This window comes from Schistocerca piceifrons, chromosome 2 (genome assembly GCF_021461385.2).
Source record: "Schistocerca piceifrons isolate TAMUIC-IGC-003096 chromosome 2, iqSchPice1.1, whole genome shotgun sequence".
Taxonomy (NCBI): domain Eukaryota; kingdom Metazoa; phylum Arthropoda; class Insecta; order Orthoptera; family Acrididae; genus Schistocerca; species Schistocerca piceifrons.
The window spans coordinates 199,188,716-199,204,401 of NC_060139.1; the positions used below are offsets into that span (position 1 = coordinate 199,188,716).

Sequence of the window (15,686 nt, forward strand, 5' to 3'; positions counted from 1 at the left end):
ACTGAACCACCGATGCTCAGCTAGTTCACAGCTTCCTGGTGCTTTCCGCGGCAGACGTCTGAGGGGAAAGTGGGACTGCCGTCCAGCGCCGTCGCATCCTCTCGAGAGAATGCTACACACGCTGAATCCTGAACTGCACTGCACTGCTTAAAAATGACGCCCGAACGCGATCGCCTAAGTACTCTTGCGGCGCACGTGCGCGACGACTCTTGCCAAAGGACGCGAAATGTGCGTAGAGACGCTGTCTGGATGCGCTCGCCTACCCCGTAATGCGCCTACAGCTACGACCACCTTGAGCCGCCGCCGACAGGCGGGAAGCAGACACAGCGCGGCGTGCGCGGACGGAAACCGTGCGGTGGTGGTGTAATGGTCAGCATAGTTGCCTTCCAAGCAGTTGATCCGGGTTCGATTCCCGGCCACCGCAGCCGGCTTTTACTTTTGCGTATGAGTACTTTTGCCACGCGTCTTTAAATTAATCTTTCTTTCGCCCTCTTACTCGCTGCAGGCCACCCTATAGTGTGTGCGTCGATTCCCCTTGAGTCTCGACTTGTCTCGACTTTGCTCAGCTGACGCGAGAGCTGACGCTCTCCAATCGGCCTATATCAAGAGGACAAGCACGCGAAACGACTGAGAGAGGTATGGCGAGGCGGCCACCACATTACTTATGCCTCAAGTAAATACCTGCTGCCTGTTATCATGTATTGTCTGATGTCACATGTTCTGTCAGACAAATTCAGTTTTATTACTGGTACATTCCTTTTTTTTTTTTTTTTTTTTCTTTGTTGAAAATTTTACAACACGCTCCTTCATTTCACTGTGGCCGCACGGCGCGACTTGGCATACCGAAAGGCATAACGTGGCGCCAGTGCCCTTGACCGAATAGCGCTGCAGCTCCGAAACCGAAGAGGAAAGAGAAATACGAACTGAAACTGTCGGCAGTGCCCAGTGTTCGCAGGCGGTCACCCGCCCAAGCACTGACAACGCCCAGCTTCGCGCAGTAGCGGTGATCGGACGAGAAACTGTGTGTTCACCGTGCTGTGACCAGTGAAGTGTTTTAGCGCGTCCCGACAAGCCGCGTTCTAGTCCCCTATCAGCTCCCACACAATGTGACGATTTCTTTGTTACCATACTTCCCCGCCGAAATCGGCGTTGCCTTTTTGGAAGAGTGAAATCGTAGTGGCCCGTGGGGGGATCGAACCCACGACCTTCCCGTTGTTAGCACGACGCTCTAACCGACTGAGCTAACGGGCCTCGGTGCAGACAGTCTTTCATCGCTTCGCGGTAATTGCTCTGCGTATTGCCATGTAACATTTCTATGGTAGCAGTCCAACAGTGGACCAGCGTCTCTTCTCCCTTTATTCCGCTGCTCGTAGTAATTTCATTGCGTGCCCGTTTCTCTCGACTGTTTTCAGCTGACGTTTATGAACCAGTAGCTATAATGCGAGGAGGACGTGAAACAGCCTTTCGCAGGGTCAAAACTTGTCGTGACTTTTGCCGAAAAATTCCGTTCCGGTACCGGGAATCGAACCCGGGCCTCCTGGGTGAAAGCCAGGTATCCTAGCCACTAGACCACACCGGACGCGCACATTTTCTTCGGGGTTTACACCCGGTCCACTCGCTTTCCGTGTCGCACGTTCCCTGTTTGCGAGCATCTTTTCGCGCGCCCATGGCGAGGCGCGCATGGCAAAAGTCACAATCCATTGCTTTATGCCTCGTTGTTACAGGGGTAGGAGGAAAAGCAAAGCTGTAAGTAGTAATATTTATTTACTTATTTCGCAAGTAAATACCTGCTGCCTGTCATCATACAGCAGGTCATACATTGTGGGACTTTACACGTTATATCGTACGAAATTCAGTTTTATTACTAGTACTTTTTTCCTTGAAAATTTTACATAAGAACTGCAAGTAGTAATAACGGGAAGTAAACATTATCACGCTGAGTCGTTGAAGCCTTGAGGATAACAAAGTACAAAGTGTTCCGCTCCTTCGCAAACCCCAGAGCCGTCGATTTAGCTGTGGACGAAAGTAAATTAAATGCCCGGGTGAGGATCGAACTCACGACCTTAAGATTATGAGACTTACGCGCTGCCTACTGCGCTACCGAGGCAGGCGATCGCCACGCCTTCTGGAATCTCGGTAAGTACCAAATACCGGTGGTAGAGAGTCTGCACTTCGTGGCTCATTTTTTTTCTGTTGCTACACGTGCATTCCGGCGCGACAGGCAACTTGCGATGCTAGGCCGACGCCAGTATGTACAATAGCGCACAACAGTCCAAACGAGCAGTCGTGCGCGCTGCATGTTCGGTTATTCCCACACGGATATCCCGCGGTTCATTCTCATGGCTCACGCAGTTCGAGTGCGAAAGACACGCAGCACCACTATCGGAGAAAAAACAAAATGATGCATCGGCCGGGAATCGAACCCGGGCCGCCCGCGTGGCAGGCGAGCATTCTACCACTGAACCACCGATGCTCAGCTAGTTCACAGCTTCCTGGTGCTTTCCGCGGCAGACGTCTGAGGGGAAAGTGGGACTGCCGTCCAGCGCCGTCGCATCCTCTCGAGAGAATGCTACACACGCTGAATCCTGAACTGCACTGCACTGCTTAAAAATGACGCCCGAACGCGATCGCCTAAGTACTCTTGCGGCGCACGTGCGCGACGACTCTTGCCAAAGGACGCGAAATGTGCGTAGAGACGCTGTCTGGATGCGCTCGCCTACCCGTAATGCGCCTACAGCTACGACCACCTTGAGCCGCCGCCGACAGGCGGGAAGCAGACACAGCGCGGCGTGCGCGGACGGAAACCGTGCGGTGGTGGTGTAATGGTCAGCATAGTTGCCTTCCAAGCAGTTGATCCGGGTTCGATTCCCGGCCACCGCAGCCGGCTTTTACTTTTGCGTATGAGTACTTTTGCCACGCGTCTTTAAATTAATCTTTCTTTCGCCCTCTTACTCGCTGCAGGCCACCCTATAGTGTGTGCGTCGATTCCCCTTGAGTCTCGACTTGTCTCGACTTTGCTCAGCTGACGCGAGAGCTGACGCTCTCCAATCGGCCTATATCAAGAGGACAAGCACGCGAAACGACTGAGAGAGGTATGGCGAGGCGGCCACCACATTACTTATGCCTCAAGTAAATACCTGCTGCCTGTTATCATGTATTGTCTGATGTCACATGTTCTGTCAGACAAATTCAGTTTTATTACTGGTACATTCCTTTTTTTTTTTTTTTTTTTTCTTTGTTGAAAATTTTACAACACGCTCCTTCATTTCACTGTGGCCGCACGGCGCGACTTGGCATACCGAAAGGCATAACGTGGCGCCAGTGCCCTTGACCGAATAGCGCTGCAGCTCCGAAACCGAAGAGGAAAGAGAAATACGAACTGAAACTGTCGGCAGTGCCCAGTGTTCGCAGGCGGTCACCCGCCCAAGCACTGACAACGCCCAGCTTCGCGCAGTAGCGGTGATCGGACGAGAAACTGTGTGTTCACCGTGCTGTGACCAGTGAAGTGTTTTAGCGCGTCCCGACAAGCCGCGTTCTGGTCCCCTATCAGCTCCCACACAATGTGACGATTTCTTTGTTACCATACTTCCCCGCCGAAATCGGCGTTGCCTTTTTGGAAGAGTGAAATCGTAGTGGCCCGTGGGGGGATCGAACCCACGACCTTCCCGTTGTTAGCACGACGCTCTAACCGACTGAGCTAACGGGCCTCGGTGCAGACAGTCTTTCATCGCTTCGCGGTAATTGCTCTGCGTATTGCCATGTAACATTTCTATGGTAGCAGTCCAACAGTGGACCAGCGTCTCTTCTCCCTTTATTCCGCTGCTCGTAGTAATTTCATTGCGTGCCCGTTTCTCTCGACTGTTTTCAGCTGACGTTTATGAACCAGTAGCTATAATGCGAGGAGGACGTGAAACAGCCTTTCGCAGGGTCAAAACTTGTCGTGACTTTTGCCGAAAAATTCCGTTCCGGTACCGGGAATCGAACCCGGGCCTCCTGGGTGAAAGCCAGGTATCCTAGCCACTAGACCACACCGGACGCGCACATTTTCTTCGGGGTTTACACCGGTCCACTCGCTTTCCGTGTCGCACGTTCCCTGTTTGCGAGCATCTTTTCGCGCGCCCATGGCGAGGCGCGCATGGCAAAAGTCACAATCCATTGCTTTATGCCTCGTTGTTACAGGGGTAGGAGGAAAAGCAAAGCTGTAAGTAGTAATATTTATTTACTTATTTCGCAAGTAAATACCTGCTGCCTGTCATCATACAGCAGGTCATACATTGTGGGACTTTACACGTTATATCGTACGAAATTCAGTTTTATTACTAGTACTTTTTTCCTTGAAAATTTTACATAAGAACTGCAAGTAGTAATAACGGGAAGTAAACATTATCACGCTGAGTCGTTGAAGCCTTGAGGATAACAAAGTACAAAGTGTTCCGCTCCTTCGCAAACCCCAGAGCCGTCGATTTAGCTGTGGACGAAAGTAAATTAAATGCCCCGGGTGAGGATCGAACTCACGACCTTAAGATTATGAGACTTACGCGCTGCCTACTGCGCTACCGAGGCAGGCGATCGCCACGCCTTCTGGAATCTCGGTAAGTACCAAATACCGGTGGTAGAGAGTCTGCACTTCGTGGCTCATTTTTTTTCTGTTGCTACACGTGCATTCCCGGCGCGACAGGCAACTTGCGATGCTAGGCCGACGCCAGTATGTACAATAGCGCACAACAGTCCAAACGAGCAGTCGTGCGCGCTGCATGTTCGGTTATTCCCACACGGATATCCCGCGGTTCATTCTCATGGCTCACGCAGTTCGAGTGCGAAAGACACGCAGCACCACTATCGGAGAAAAAACAAAATGATGCATCGGCCGGGAATCGAACCCGGGCCGCCCGCGTGGCAGGCGAGCATTCTACCACTGAACCACCGATGCTCAGCTAGTTCACAGCTTCCTGGTGCTTTCCGCGGCAGACGTCTGAGGGGAAAGTGGGACTGCCGTCCAGCGCCGTCGCATCCTCTCGAGAGAATGCTACACACGCTGAATCCTGAACTGCACTGCACTGCTTAAAAATGACGCCCGAACGCGATCGCCTAAGTACTCTTGCGGCGCACGTGCGCGACGACTCTTGCCAAAGGACGCGAAATGTGCGTAGAGACGCTGTCTGGATGCGCTCGCCTACCCCGTAATGCGCCTACAGCTACGACCACCTTGAGCCGCCGCCGACAGGCGGGAAGCAGACACAGCGCGGCGTGCGCGGACGGAAACCGTGCGGTGGTGGTGTAATGGTCAGCATAGTTGCCTTCCAAGCAGTTGATCCGGGTTCGATTCCCGGCCACCGCAGCCGGCTTTTACTTTTGCGTATGAGTACTTTTGCCACGCGTCTTTAAATTAATCTTTCTTTCGCCCTCTTACTCGCTGCAGGCCACCCTATAGTGTGTGCGTCGATTCCCCTTGAGTCTCGACTTGTCTCGACTTTGCTCAGCTGACGCGAGAGCTGACGCTCTCCAATCGGCCTATATCAAGAGGACAAGCACGCGAAACGACTGAGAGAGGTATGGCGAGGCGGCCACCACATTACTTATGCCTCAAGTAAATACCTGCTGCCTGTTATCATGTATTGTCTGATGTCACATGTTCTGTCAGACAAATTCAGTTTTATTACTGGTACATTCCTTTTTTTTTTTTTTTTTTTTTCTTTGTTGAAAATTTTACAACACGCTCCTTCATTTCACTGTGGCCGCACGGCGCGACTTGGCATACCGAAAGGCATAACGTGGCGCCAGTGCCCTTGACCGAATAGCGCTGCAGCTCCGAAACCGAAGAGGAAAGAGAAATACGAACTGAAACTGTCGGCAGTGCCCAGTGTTCGCAGGCGGTCACCCGCCCAAGCACTGACAACGCCCAGCTTCGCGCAGTAGCGGTGATCGGACGAGAAACTGTGTGTTCACCGTGCTGTGACCAGTGAAGTGTTTTAGCGCGTCCCGACAAGCCGCGTTCTGGTCCCCTATCAGCTCCCACACAATGTGACGATTTCTTTGTTACCATACTTCCCCGCCGAAATCGGCGTTGCCTTTTTGAAAGAGTGAAATCGTAGTGGCCCGTGGGGGATCGAACCCACGACCTTCCCGTTGTTAGCACGACGCTCTAACCGACTGAGCTAACGGGCCTCGGTGCAGACAGTCTTTCATCGCTTCGCGGTAATTGCTCTGCGTATTGCCATGTAACATTTCTATGGTAGCAGTCCAACAGTGGACCAGCGTCTCTTCTCCCTTTATTCCGCTGCTCGTAGTAATTTCATTGCGTGCCCGTTTCTCTCGACTGTTTTCAGCTGACGTTTATGAACCAGTAGCTATAATGCGAGGAGGACGTGAAACAGCCTTTCGCAGGGTCAAAACTTGTCGTGACTTTTGCCGAAAAATTCCGTTCCGGTACCGGGAATCGAACCCGGGCCTCCTGGGTGAAAGCCAGGTATCCTAGCCACTAGACCACACCGGACGCGCACATTTTCTTCGGGGTTTACACCCGGTCCACTCGCTTTCCGTGTCGCACGTTCCCTGTTTGCGAGCATCTTTTCGCGCGCCCATGGCGAGGCGCGCATGGCAAAAGTCACAATCCATTGCTTTATGCCTCGTTGTTACAGGGGTAGGAGGAAAAGCAAAGCTGTAAGTAGTAATATTTATTTACTTATTTCGCAAGTAAATACCTGCTGCCTGTCATCATACAGCAGGTCATACATTGTGGGACTTTACACGTTATATCGTACGAAATTCAGTTTTATTACTAGTACTTTTTTCCTTGAAAATTTTACATAAGAACTGCAAGTAGTAATAACGGGAAGTAAACATTATCACGCTGAGTCGTTGAAGCCTTGAGGATAACAAAGTACAAAGTGTTCCGCTCCTTCGCAAACCCCAGAGCCGTCGATTTAGCTGTGGACGAAAGTAAATTAAATGCCCCGGGTGAGGATCGAACTCACGACCTTAAGATTATGAGACTTACGCGCTGCCTACTGCGCTACCGAGGCAGGCGATCGCCACGCCTTCTGGAATCTCGGTTAGTACCAAATACCGGTGGTAGAGAGTCTGCACTTCGTGGCTCATTTTTTTTCTGTTGCTACACGTGCATTCCCGGCGCGACAGGCAACTTGCGATGCTAGGCCGACGCCAGTATGTACAATAGCGCACAACAGTCCAAACGAGCAGTCGTGCGCGCTGCATGTTCGGTTATTCCCACACGGATATCCCGCGGTTCATTCTCATGGCTCACGCAGTTCGAGTGCGAAAGACACGCAGCACCACTATCGGAGAAAAAACAAAATGATGCATCGGCCGGGAATCGAACCCGGGCCGCCCGCGTGGCAGGCGAGCATTCTACCACTGAACCACCGATGCTCAGCTAGTTCACAGCTTCCTGGTGCTTTCCGCGGCAGACGTCTGAGGGGAAAGTGGGACTGCCGTCCAGCGCCGTCGCATCCTCTCGAGAGAATGCTACACACGCTGAATCCTGAACTGCACTGCACTGCTTAAAAATGACGCCCGAACGCGATCGCCTAAGTACTCTTGCGGCGCACGTGCGCGACGACTCTTGCCAAAGGACGCGAAATGTGCGTAGAGACGCTGTCTGGATGCGCTCGCCTACCCCGTAATGCGCCTACAGCTACGACCACCTTGAGCCGCCGCCGACAGGCGGGAAGCAGACACAGCGCGGCGTGCGCGGACGGAAACCGTGCGGTGGTGGTGTAATGGTCAGCATAGTTGCCTTCCAAGCAGTTGATCCGGGTTCGATTCCCGGCCACCGCAGCCGGCTTTTACTTTTGCGTATGAGTACTTTTGCCACGCGTCTTTAAATTAATCTTTCTTTCGCCCTCTTACTCGCTGCAGGCCACCCTATAGTGTGTGCGTCGATTCCCCTTGAGTCTCGACTTGTCTCGACTTTGCTCAGCTGACGCGAGAGCTGACGCTCTCCAATCGGCCTATATCAAGAGGACAAGCACGCGAAACGACTGAGAGAGGTATGGCGAGGCGGCCACCACATTACTTATGCCTCAAGTAAATACCTGCTGCCTGTTATCATGTATTGTCTGATGTCACATGTTCTGTCAGACAAATTCAGTTTTATTACTGGTACATTCCTTTTTTTTTTTTTTTTTTTTTCTTTGTTGAAAATTTTACAACACGCTCCTTCATTTCACTGTGGCCGCACGGCGCGACTTGGCATACCGAAAGGCATAACGTGGCGCCAGTGCCCTTGACCGAATAGCGCTGCAGCTCCGAAACCGAAGAGGAAAGAGAAATACGAACTGAAACTGTCGGCAGTGCCCAGTGTTCGCAGGCGGTCACCCGCCCAAGCACTGACAACGCCCAGCTTCGCGCAGTAGCGGTGATCGGACGAGAAACTGTGTGTTCACCGTGCTGTGACCAGTGAAGTGTTTTAGCGCGTCCCGACAAGCCGCGTTCTGGTCCCCTATCAGCTCCCACACAATGTGACGATTTCTTTGTTACCATACTTCCCCGCCGAAATCGGCGTTGCCTTTTTGAAAGAGTGAAATCGTAGTGGCCCGTGGGGGATCGAACCCACGACCTTCCCGTTGTTAGCACGACGCTCTAACCGACTGAGCTAACGGGCCTCGGTGCAGACAGTCTTTCATCGCTTCGCGGTAATTGCTCTGCGTATTGCCATGTAACATTTCTATGGTAGCAGTCCAACAGTGGACCAGCGTCTCTTCTCCCTTTATTCCGCTGCTCGTAGTAATTTCATTGCGTGCCCGTTTCTCTCGACTGTTTTCAGCTGACGTTTATGAACCAGTAGCTATAATGCGAGGAGGACGTGAAACAGCCTTTCGCAGGGTCAAAACTTGTCGTGACTTTTGCCGAAAAATTCCGTTCCGGTACCGGGAATCGAACCCGGGCCTCCTGGGTGAAAGCCAGGTATCCTAGCCACTAGACCACACCGGACGCGCACATTTTCTTCGGGGTTTACACCCGGTCCACTCGCTTTCCGTGTCGCACGTTCCCTGTTTGCGAGCATCTTTTCGCGCGCCCATGGCGAGGCGCGCATGGCAAAAGTCACAATCCATTGCTTTATGCCTCGTTGTTACAGGGGTAGGAGGAAAAGCAAAGCTGTAAGTAGTAATATTTATTTACTTATTTCGCAAGTAAATACCTGCTGCCTGTCATCATACAGCAGGTCATACATTGTGGGACTTTACACGTTATATCGTACGAAATTCAGTTTTATTACTAGTACTTTTTTCCTTGAAAATTTTACATAAGAACTGCAAGTAGTAATAACGGGAAGTAAACATTATCACGCTGAGTCGTTGAAGCCTTGAGGATAACAAAGTACAAAGTGTTCCGCTCCTTCGCAAACCCCAGAGCCGTCGATTTAGCTGTGGACGAAAGTAAATTAAATGCCCCGGGTGAGGATCGAACTCACGACCTTAAGATTATGAGACTTACGCGCTGCCTACTGCGCTACCGAGGCAGGCGATCGCCACGCCTTCTGGAATCTCGGTAAGTACCAAATACCGGTGGTAGAGAGTCTGCACTTCGTGGCTCATTTTTTTTCTGTTGCTACACGTGCATTCCCGGCGCGACAGGCAACTTGCGATGCTAGGCCGACGCCAGTATGTACAATAGCGCACAACAGTCCAAACGAGCAGTCGTGCGCGCTGCATGTTCGGTTATTCCCACACGGATATCCCGCGGTTCATTCTCATGGCTCACGCAGTTCGAGTGCGAAAGACACGCAGCACCACTATCGGAGAAAAAACAAAATGATGCATCGGCCGGGAATCGAACCCGGGCCGCCCGCGTGGCAGGCGAGCATTCTACCACTGAACCACCGATGCTCAGCTAGTTCACAGCTTCCTGGTGCTTTCCGCGGCAGACGTCTGAGGGGAAAGTGGGACTGCCGTCCAGCGCCGTCGCATCCTCTCGAGAGAATGCTACACACGCTGAATCCTGAACTGCACTGCACTGCTTAAAAATGACGCCCGAACGCGATCGCCTAAGTACTCTTGCGGCGCACGTGCGCGACGACTCTTGCCAAAGGACGCGAAATGTGCGTAGAGACGCTGTCTGGATGCGCTCGCCTACCCCGTAATGCGCCTACAGCTACGACCACCTTGAGCCGCCGCCGACAGGCGGGAAGCAGACACAGCGCGGCGTGCGCGGACGGAAACCGTGCGGTGGTGGTGTAATGGTCAGCATAGTTGCCTTCCAAGCAGTTGATCCGGGTTCGATTCCCGGCCACCGCAGCCGGCTTTTACTTTTGCGTATGAGTACTTTTGCCACGCGTCTTTAAATTAATCTTTCTTTCGCCCTCTTACTCGCTGCAGGCCACCCTATAGTGTGTGCGTCGATTCCCCTTGAGTCTCGACTTGTCTCGACTTTGCTCAGCTGACGCGAGAGCTGACGCTCTCCAATCGGCCTATATCAAGAGGACAAGCACGCGAAACGACTGAGAGAGGTATGGCGAGGCGGCCACCACATTACTTATGCCTCAAGTAAATACCTGCTGCCTGTTATCATGTATTGTCTGATGTCACATGTTCTGTCAGACAAATTCAGTTTTATTACTGGTACATTCCTTTTTTTTTTTTTTTTTTTTTCTTTGTTGAAAATTTTACAACACGCTCCTTCATTTCACTGTGGCCGCACGGCGCGACTTGGCATACCGAAAGGCATAACGTGGCGCCAGTGCCCTTGACCGAATAGCGCTGCAGCTCCGAAACCGAAGAGGAAAGAGAAATACGAACTGAAACTGTCGGCAGTGCCCAGTGTTCGCAGGCGGTCACCCGCCCAAGCACTGACAACGCCCAGCTTCGCGCAGTAGCGGTGATCGGACGAGAAACTGTGTGTTCACCGTGCTGTGACCAGTGAAGTGTTTTAGCGCGTCCCGACAAGCCGCGTTCTGGTCCCCTATCAGCTCCCACACAATGTGACGATTTCTTTGTTACCATACTTCCCCGCCGAAATCGGCGTTGCCTTTTTGAAAGAGTGAAATCGTAGTGGCCCGTGGGGGATCGAACCCACGACCTTCCCGTTGTTAGCACGACGCTCTAACCGACTGAGCTAACGGGCCTCGGTGCAGACAGTCTTTCATCGCTTCGCGGTAATTGCTCTGCGTATTGCCATGTAACATTTCTATGGTAGCAGTCCAACAGTGGACCAGCGTCTCTTCTCCCTTTATTCCGCTGCTCGTAGTAATTTCATTGCGTGCCCGTTTCTCTCGACTGTTTTCAGCTGACGTTTATGAACCAGTAGCTATAATGCGAGGAGGACGTGAAACAGCCTTTCGCAGGGTCAAAACTTGTCGTGACTTTTGCCGAAAAATTCCGTTCCGGTACCGGGAATCGAACCCGGGCCTCCTGGGTGAAAGCCAGGTATCCTAGCCACTAGACCACACCGGACGCGCACATTTTCTTCGGGGTTTACACCCGGTCCACTCGCTTTCCGTGTCGCACGTTCCCTGTTTGCGAGCATCTTTTCGCGCGCCCATGGCGAGGCGCGCATGGCAAAAGTCACAATCCATTGCTTTATGCCTCGTTGTTACAGGGGTAGGAGGAAAAGCAAAGCTGTAAGTAGTAATATTTATTTACTTATTTCGCAAGTAAATACCTGCTGCCTGTCATCATACAGCAGGTCATACATTGTGGGACTTTACACGTTATATCGTACGAAATTCAGTTTTATTACTAGTACTTTTTTCCTTGAAAATTTTACATAAGAACTGCAAGTAGTAATAACGGGAAGTAAACATTATCACGCTGAGTCGTTGAAGCCTTGAGGATAACAAAGTACAAAGTGTTCCGCTCCTTCGCAAACCCCAGAGCCGTCGATTTAGCTGTGGACGAAAGTAAATTAAATGCCCCGGGTGAGGATCGAACTCACGACCTTAAGATTATGAGACTTACGCGCTGCCTACTGCGCTACCGAGGCAGGCGATCGCCACGCCTTCTGGAATCTCGGTAAGTACCAAATACCGGTGGTAGAGAGTCTGCACTTCGTGGCTCATTTTTTTTCTGTTGCTACACGTGCATTCCCGGCGCGACAGGCAACTTGCGATGCTAGGCCGACGCCAGTATGTACAATAGCGCACAACAGTCCAAACGAGCAGTCGTGCGCGCTGCATGTTCGGTTATTCCCACACGGATATCCCGCGGTTCATTCTCATGGCTCACGCAGTTCGAGTGCGAAAGACACGCAGCACCACTATCGGAGAAAAAACAAAATGATGCATCGGCCGGGAATCGAACCCGGGCCGCCCGCGTGGCAGGCGAGCATTCTACCACTGAACCACCGATGCTCAGCTAGTTCACAGCTTCCTGGTGCTTTCCGCGGCAGACGTCTGAGGGGAAAGTGGGACTGCCGTCCAGCGCCGTCGCATCCTCTCGAGAGAATGCTACACACGCTGAATCCTGAACTGCACTGCACTGCTTAAAAATGACGCCCGAACGCGATCGCCTAAGTACTCTTGCGGCGCACGTGCGCGACGACTCTTGCCAAAGGACGCGAAATGTGCGTAGAGACGCTGTCTGGATGCGCTCGCCTACCCCGTAATGCGCCTACAGCTACGACCACCTTGAGCCGCCGCCGACAGGCGGGAAGCAGACACAGCGCGGCGTGCGCGGACGGAAACCGTGCGGTGGTGGTGTAATGGTCAGCATAGTTGCCTTCCAAGCAGTTGATCCGGGTTCGATTCCCGGCCACCGCAGCCGGCTTTTACTTTTGCGTATGAGTACTTTTGCCACGCGTCTTTAAATTAATCTTTCTTTCGCCCTCTTACTCGCTGCAGGCCACCCTATAGTGTGTGCGTCGATTCCCCTTGAGTCTCGACTTGTCTCGACTTTGCTCAGCTGACGCGAGAGCTGACGCTCTCCAATCGGCCTATATCAAGAGGACAAGCACGCGAAACGACTGAGAGAGGTATGGCGAGGCGGCCACCACATTACTTATGCCTCAAGTAAATACCTGCTGCCTGTTATCATGTATTGTCTGATGTCACATGTTCTGTCAGACAAATTCAGTTTTATTACTGGTACATTCCTTTTTTTTTTTTTTTTTTTTTCTTTGTTGAAAATTTTACAACACGCTCCTTCATTTCACTGTGGCCGCACGGCGCGACTTGGCATACCGAAAGGCATAACGTGGCGCCAGTGCCCTTGACCGAATAGCGCTGCAGCTCCGAAACCGAAGAGGAAAGAGAAATACGAACTGAAACTGTCGGCAGTGCCCAGTGTTCGCAGGCGGTCACCCGCCCAAGCACTGACAACGCCCAGCTTCGCGCAGTAGCGGTGATCGGACGAGAAACTGTGTGTTCACCGTGCTGTGACCAGTGAAGTGTTTTAGCGCGTCCCGACAAGCCGCGTTCTGGTCCCCTATCAGCTCCCACACAATGTGACGATTTCTTTGTTACCATACTTCCCCGCCGAAATCGGCGTTGCCTTTTTGAAAGAGTGAAATCGTAGTGGCCCGTGGGGGATCGAACCCACGACCTTCCCGTTGTTAGCACGACGCTCTAACCGACTGAGCTAACGGGCCTCGGTGCAGACAGTCTTTCATCGCTTCGCGGTAATTGCTCTGCGTATTGCCATGTAACATTTCTATGGTAGCAGTCCAACAGTGGACCAGCGTCTCTTCTCCCTTTATTCCGCTGCTCGTAGTAATTTCATTGCGTGCCCGTTTCTCTCGACTGTTTTCAGCTGACGTTTATGAACCAGTAGCTATAATGCGAGGAGGACGTGAAACAGCCTTTCGCAGGGTCAAAACTTGTCGTGACTTTTGCCGAAAAATTCCGTTCCGGTACCGGGAATCGAACCCGGGCCTCCTGGGTGAAAGCCAGGTATCCTAGCCACTAGACCACACCGGACGCGCACATTTTCTTCGGGGTTTACACCCGGTCCACTCGCTTTCCGTGTCGCACGTTCCCTGTTTGCGAGCATCTTTTCGCGCGCCCATGGCGAGGCGCGCATGGCAAAAGTCACAATCCATTGCTTTATGCCTCGTTGTTACAGGGGTAGGAGGAAAAGCAAAGCTGTAAGTAGTAATATTTATTTACTTATTTCGCAAGTAAATACCTGCTGCCTGTCATCATACAGCAGGTCATACATTGTGGGACTTTACACGTTATATCGTACGAAATTCAGTTTTATTACTAGTACTTTTTTCCTTGAAAATTTTACATAAGAACTGCAAGTAGTAATAACGGGAAGTAAACATTATCACGCTGAGTCGTTGAAGCCTTGAGGATAACAAAGTACAAAGTGTTCCGCTCCTTCGCAAACCCCAGAGCCGTCGATTTAGCTGTGGACGAAAGTAAATTAAATGCCCCGGGTGAGGATCGAACTCACGACCTTAAGATTATGAGACTTACGCGCTGCCTACTGCGCTACCGAGGCAGGCGATCGCCACGCCTTCTGGAATCTCGGTAAGTACCAAATACCGGTGGTAGAGAGTCTGCACTTCGTGGCTCATTTTTTTTCTGTTGCTACACGTGCATTCCCGGCGCGACAGGCAACTTGCGATGCTAGGCCGACGCCAGTATGTACAATAGCGCACAACAGTCCAAACGAGCAGTCGTGCGCGCTGCATGTTCGGTTATTCCCACACGGATATCCCGCGGTTCATTCTCATGGCTCACGCAGTTCGAGTGCGAAAGACACGCAGCACCACTATCGGAGAAAAAACAAAATGATGCATCGGCCGGGAATCGAACCCGGGCCGCCCGCGTGGCAGGCGAGCATTCTACCACTGAACCACCGATGCTCAGCTAGTTCACAGCTTCCTGGTGCTTTCCGCGGCAGACGTCTGAGGGGAAAGTGGGACTGCCGTCCAGCGCCGTCGCATCCTCTCGAGAGAATGCTACACACGCTGAATCCTGAACTGCACTGCACTGCTTAAAAATGACGCCCGAACGCGATCGCCTAAGTACTCTTGCGGCGCACGTGCGCGACGACTCTTGCCAAAGGACGCGAAATGTGCGTAGAGACGCTGTCTGGATGCGCTCGCCTACCCCGTAATGCGCCTACAGCTACGACCACCTTGAGCCGCCGCCGACAGGCGGGAAGCAGACACAGCGCGGCGTGCGCGGACGGAAACCGTGCGGTGGTGGTGTAATGGTCAGCATAGTTGCCTTCCAAGCAGTTGATCCGGGTTCGATTCCCGGCCACCGCAGCCGGCTTTTACTTTTGCGTATGAGTACTTTTGCCACGCGTCTTTAAATTAATCTTTCTTTCGCCCTCTTACTCGCTGCAGGCCACCCTATAGTGTGTGCGTCGATTCCCCTTGAGTCTCGACTTGTCTCGACTTTGCTCAGCTGACGCGAGAGCTGACGCTCTCCAATCGGCCTATATCAAGAGGACAAGCACGCGAAACGACTGAGAGAGGTATGGCGAGGCGGCCACCACATTACTTATGCCTCAAGTAAATACCTGCTGCCTGTTATCATGTATTGTCTGATGTCACATGTTCTGTCAGACAAATTCAGTTTTATTACTGGTACATTCCTTTTTTTTTTTTTTTTTTTTTCTTTGTTGAAAATTTTACAACACGCTCCTTCATTTCACTGTGGCCGCACGGCGCGACTTGGCATACCGAAAGGCATAACGTGGCGCCAGTGCCCTTGACCGAATAGCGCTGCAGCTCCGAAACCGAAGAGGAAAGAGAAATACGAACTGAAACTGTCG

The 15,686-nt window shown here is 52.0% G+C and overlaps 31 non-coding genes across 31 annotated transcripts; 7 read left to right on the plus strand and 24 right to left on the minus strand.

The window, feature by feature from the left end:
* The first annotated feature begins 352 nt into the window (after positions 1-352).
* On the plus strand, positions 353-424 carry Trnag-ucc. Its single transcript has one exon. It is a non-coding gene; the product is annotated as a tRNA-Gly (tRNA).
* A 753-nt stretch (positions 425-1,177) lies between these two features.
* Positions 1,178-1,251, minus strand: Trnav-aac. Its single transcript has one exon. It is a non-coding gene; the product is annotated as a tRNA-Val (tRNA).
* A 256-nt stretch (positions 1,252-1,507) lies between these two features.
* Trnae-uuc lies at positions 1,508-1,579 on the minus strand. Its single transcript has one exon. It is a non-coding gene; the product is annotated as a tRNA-Glu (tRNA).
* A 455-nt stretch (positions 1,580-2,034) lies between these two features.
* On the minus strand, positions 2,035-2,108 carry Trnam-cau. Its single transcript has one exon. It is a non-coding gene; the product is annotated as a tRNA-Met (tRNA).
* A 294-nt stretch (positions 2,109-2,402) lies between these two features.
* Positions 2,403-2,473, minus strand: Trnag-gcc. The gene has a single exon. It is a non-coding gene; the product is annotated as a tRNA-Gly (tRNA).
* Positions 2,474-2,808: 335 nt separating this feature from the next.
* On the plus strand, positions 2,809-2,880 carry Trnag-ucc. Its single transcript has one exon. It is a non-coding gene; the product is annotated as a tRNA-Gly (tRNA).
* Positions 2,881-3,633: 753 nt separating this feature from the next.
* Trnav-aac lies at positions 3,634-3,707 on the minus strand. The gene has a single exon. It is a non-coding gene; the product is annotated as a tRNA-Val (tRNA).
* Positions 3,708-3,963: 256 nt separating this feature from the next.
* Positions 3,964-4,035, minus strand: Trnae-uuc. The gene has a single exon. It is a non-coding gene; the product is annotated as a tRNA-Glu (tRNA).
* Positions 4,036-4,490: 455 nt separating this feature from the next.
* Trnam-cau lies at positions 4,491-4,563 on the minus strand. The gene has a single exon. It is a non-coding gene; the product is annotated as a tRNA-Met (tRNA).
* A 296-nt stretch (positions 4,564-4,859) lies between these two features.
* On the minus strand, positions 4,860-4,930 carry Trnag-gcc. Its single transcript has one exon. It is a non-coding gene; the product is annotated as a tRNA-Gly (tRNA).
* Positions 4,931-5,266: 336 nt separating this feature from the next.
* Positions 5,267-5,338, plus strand: Trnag-ucc. Its single transcript has one exon. It is a non-coding gene; the product is annotated as a tRNA-Gly (tRNA).
* Positions 5,339-6,092: 754 nt separating this feature from the next.
* Trnav-aac lies at positions 6,093-6,165 on the minus strand. Its single transcript has one exon. It is a non-coding gene; the product is annotated as a tRNA-Val (tRNA).
* Positions 6,166-6,421: 256 nt separating this feature from the next.
* Trnae-uuc lies at positions 6,422-6,493 on the minus strand. Its single transcript has one exon. It is a non-coding gene; the product is annotated as a tRNA-Glu (tRNA).
* A 456-nt stretch (positions 6,494-6,949) lies between these two features.
* Positions 6,950-7,022, minus strand: Trnam-cau. Its single transcript has one exon. It is a non-coding gene; the product is annotated as a tRNA-Met (tRNA).
* Positions 7,023-7,318: 296 nt separating this feature from the next.
* Positions 7,319-7,389, minus strand: Trnag-gcc. The gene has a single exon. It is a non-coding gene; the product is annotated as a tRNA-Gly (tRNA).
* A 336-nt stretch (positions 7,390-7,725) lies between these two features.
* Positions 7,726-7,797, plus strand: Trnag-ucc. The gene has a single exon. It is a non-coding gene; the product is annotated as a tRNA-Gly (tRNA).
* Positions 7,798-8,551: 754 nt separating this feature from the next.
* On the minus strand, positions 8,552-8,624 carry Trnav-aac. Its single transcript has one exon. It is a non-coding gene; the product is annotated as a tRNA-Val (tRNA).
* Positions 8,625-8,880: 256 nt separating this feature from the next.
* Positions 8,881-8,952, minus strand: Trnae-uuc. The gene has a single exon. It is a non-coding gene; the product is annotated as a tRNA-Glu (tRNA).
* Positions 8,953-9,408: 456 nt separating this feature from the next.
* Trnam-cau lies at positions 9,409-9,481 on the minus strand. Its single transcript has one exon. It is a non-coding gene; the product is annotated as a tRNA-Met (tRNA).
* A 296-nt stretch (positions 9,482-9,777) lies between these two features.
* On the minus strand, positions 9,778-9,848 carry Trnag-gcc. Its single transcript has one exon. It is a non-coding gene; the product is annotated as a tRNA-Gly (tRNA).
* Positions 9,849-10,184: 336 nt separating this feature from the next.
* Trnag-ucc lies at positions 10,185-10,256 on the plus strand. The gene has a single exon. It is a non-coding gene; the product is annotated as a tRNA-Gly (tRNA).
* Positions 10,257-11,010: 754 nt separating this feature from the next.
* Trnav-aac lies at positions 11,011-11,083 on the minus strand. Its single transcript has one exon. It is a non-coding gene; the product is annotated as a tRNA-Val (tRNA).
* Positions 11,084-11,339: 256 nt separating this feature from the next.
* On the minus strand, positions 11,340-11,411 carry Trnae-uuc. Its single transcript has one exon. It is a non-coding gene; the product is annotated as a tRNA-Glu (tRNA).
* Positions 11,412-11,867: 456 nt separating this feature from the next.
* On the minus strand, positions 11,868-11,940 carry Trnam-cau. The gene has a single exon. It is a non-coding gene; the product is annotated as a tRNA-Met (tRNA).
* A 296-nt stretch (positions 11,941-12,236) lies between these two features.
* Positions 12,237-12,307, minus strand: Trnag-gcc. The gene has a single exon. It is a non-coding gene; the product is annotated as a tRNA-Gly (tRNA).
* Positions 12,308-12,643: 336 nt separating this feature from the next.
* On the plus strand, positions 12,644-12,715 carry Trnag-ucc. The gene has a single exon. It is a non-coding gene; the product is annotated as a tRNA-Gly (tRNA).
* A 754-nt stretch (positions 12,716-13,469) lies between these two features.
* Trnav-aac lies at positions 13,470-13,542 on the minus strand. The gene has a single exon. It is a non-coding gene; the product is annotated as a tRNA-Val (tRNA).
* A 256-nt stretch (positions 13,543-13,798) lies between these two features.
* Positions 13,799-13,870, minus strand: Trnae-uuc. The gene has a single exon. It is a non-coding gene; the product is annotated as a tRNA-Glu (tRNA).
* A 456-nt stretch (positions 13,871-14,326) lies between these two features.
* On the minus strand, positions 14,327-14,399 carry Trnam-cau. Its single transcript has one exon. It is a non-coding gene; the product is annotated as a tRNA-Met (tRNA).
* A 296-nt stretch (positions 14,400-14,695) lies between these two features.
* Trnag-gcc lies at positions 14,696-14,766 on the minus strand. The gene has a single exon. It is a non-coding gene; the product is annotated as a tRNA-Gly (tRNA).
* A 336-nt stretch (positions 14,767-15,102) lies between these two features.
* Positions 15,103-15,174, plus strand: Trnag-ucc. Its single transcript has one exon. It is a non-coding gene; the product is annotated as a tRNA-Gly (tRNA).
* Positions 15,175-15,686: the final 512 nt, after the last annotated feature.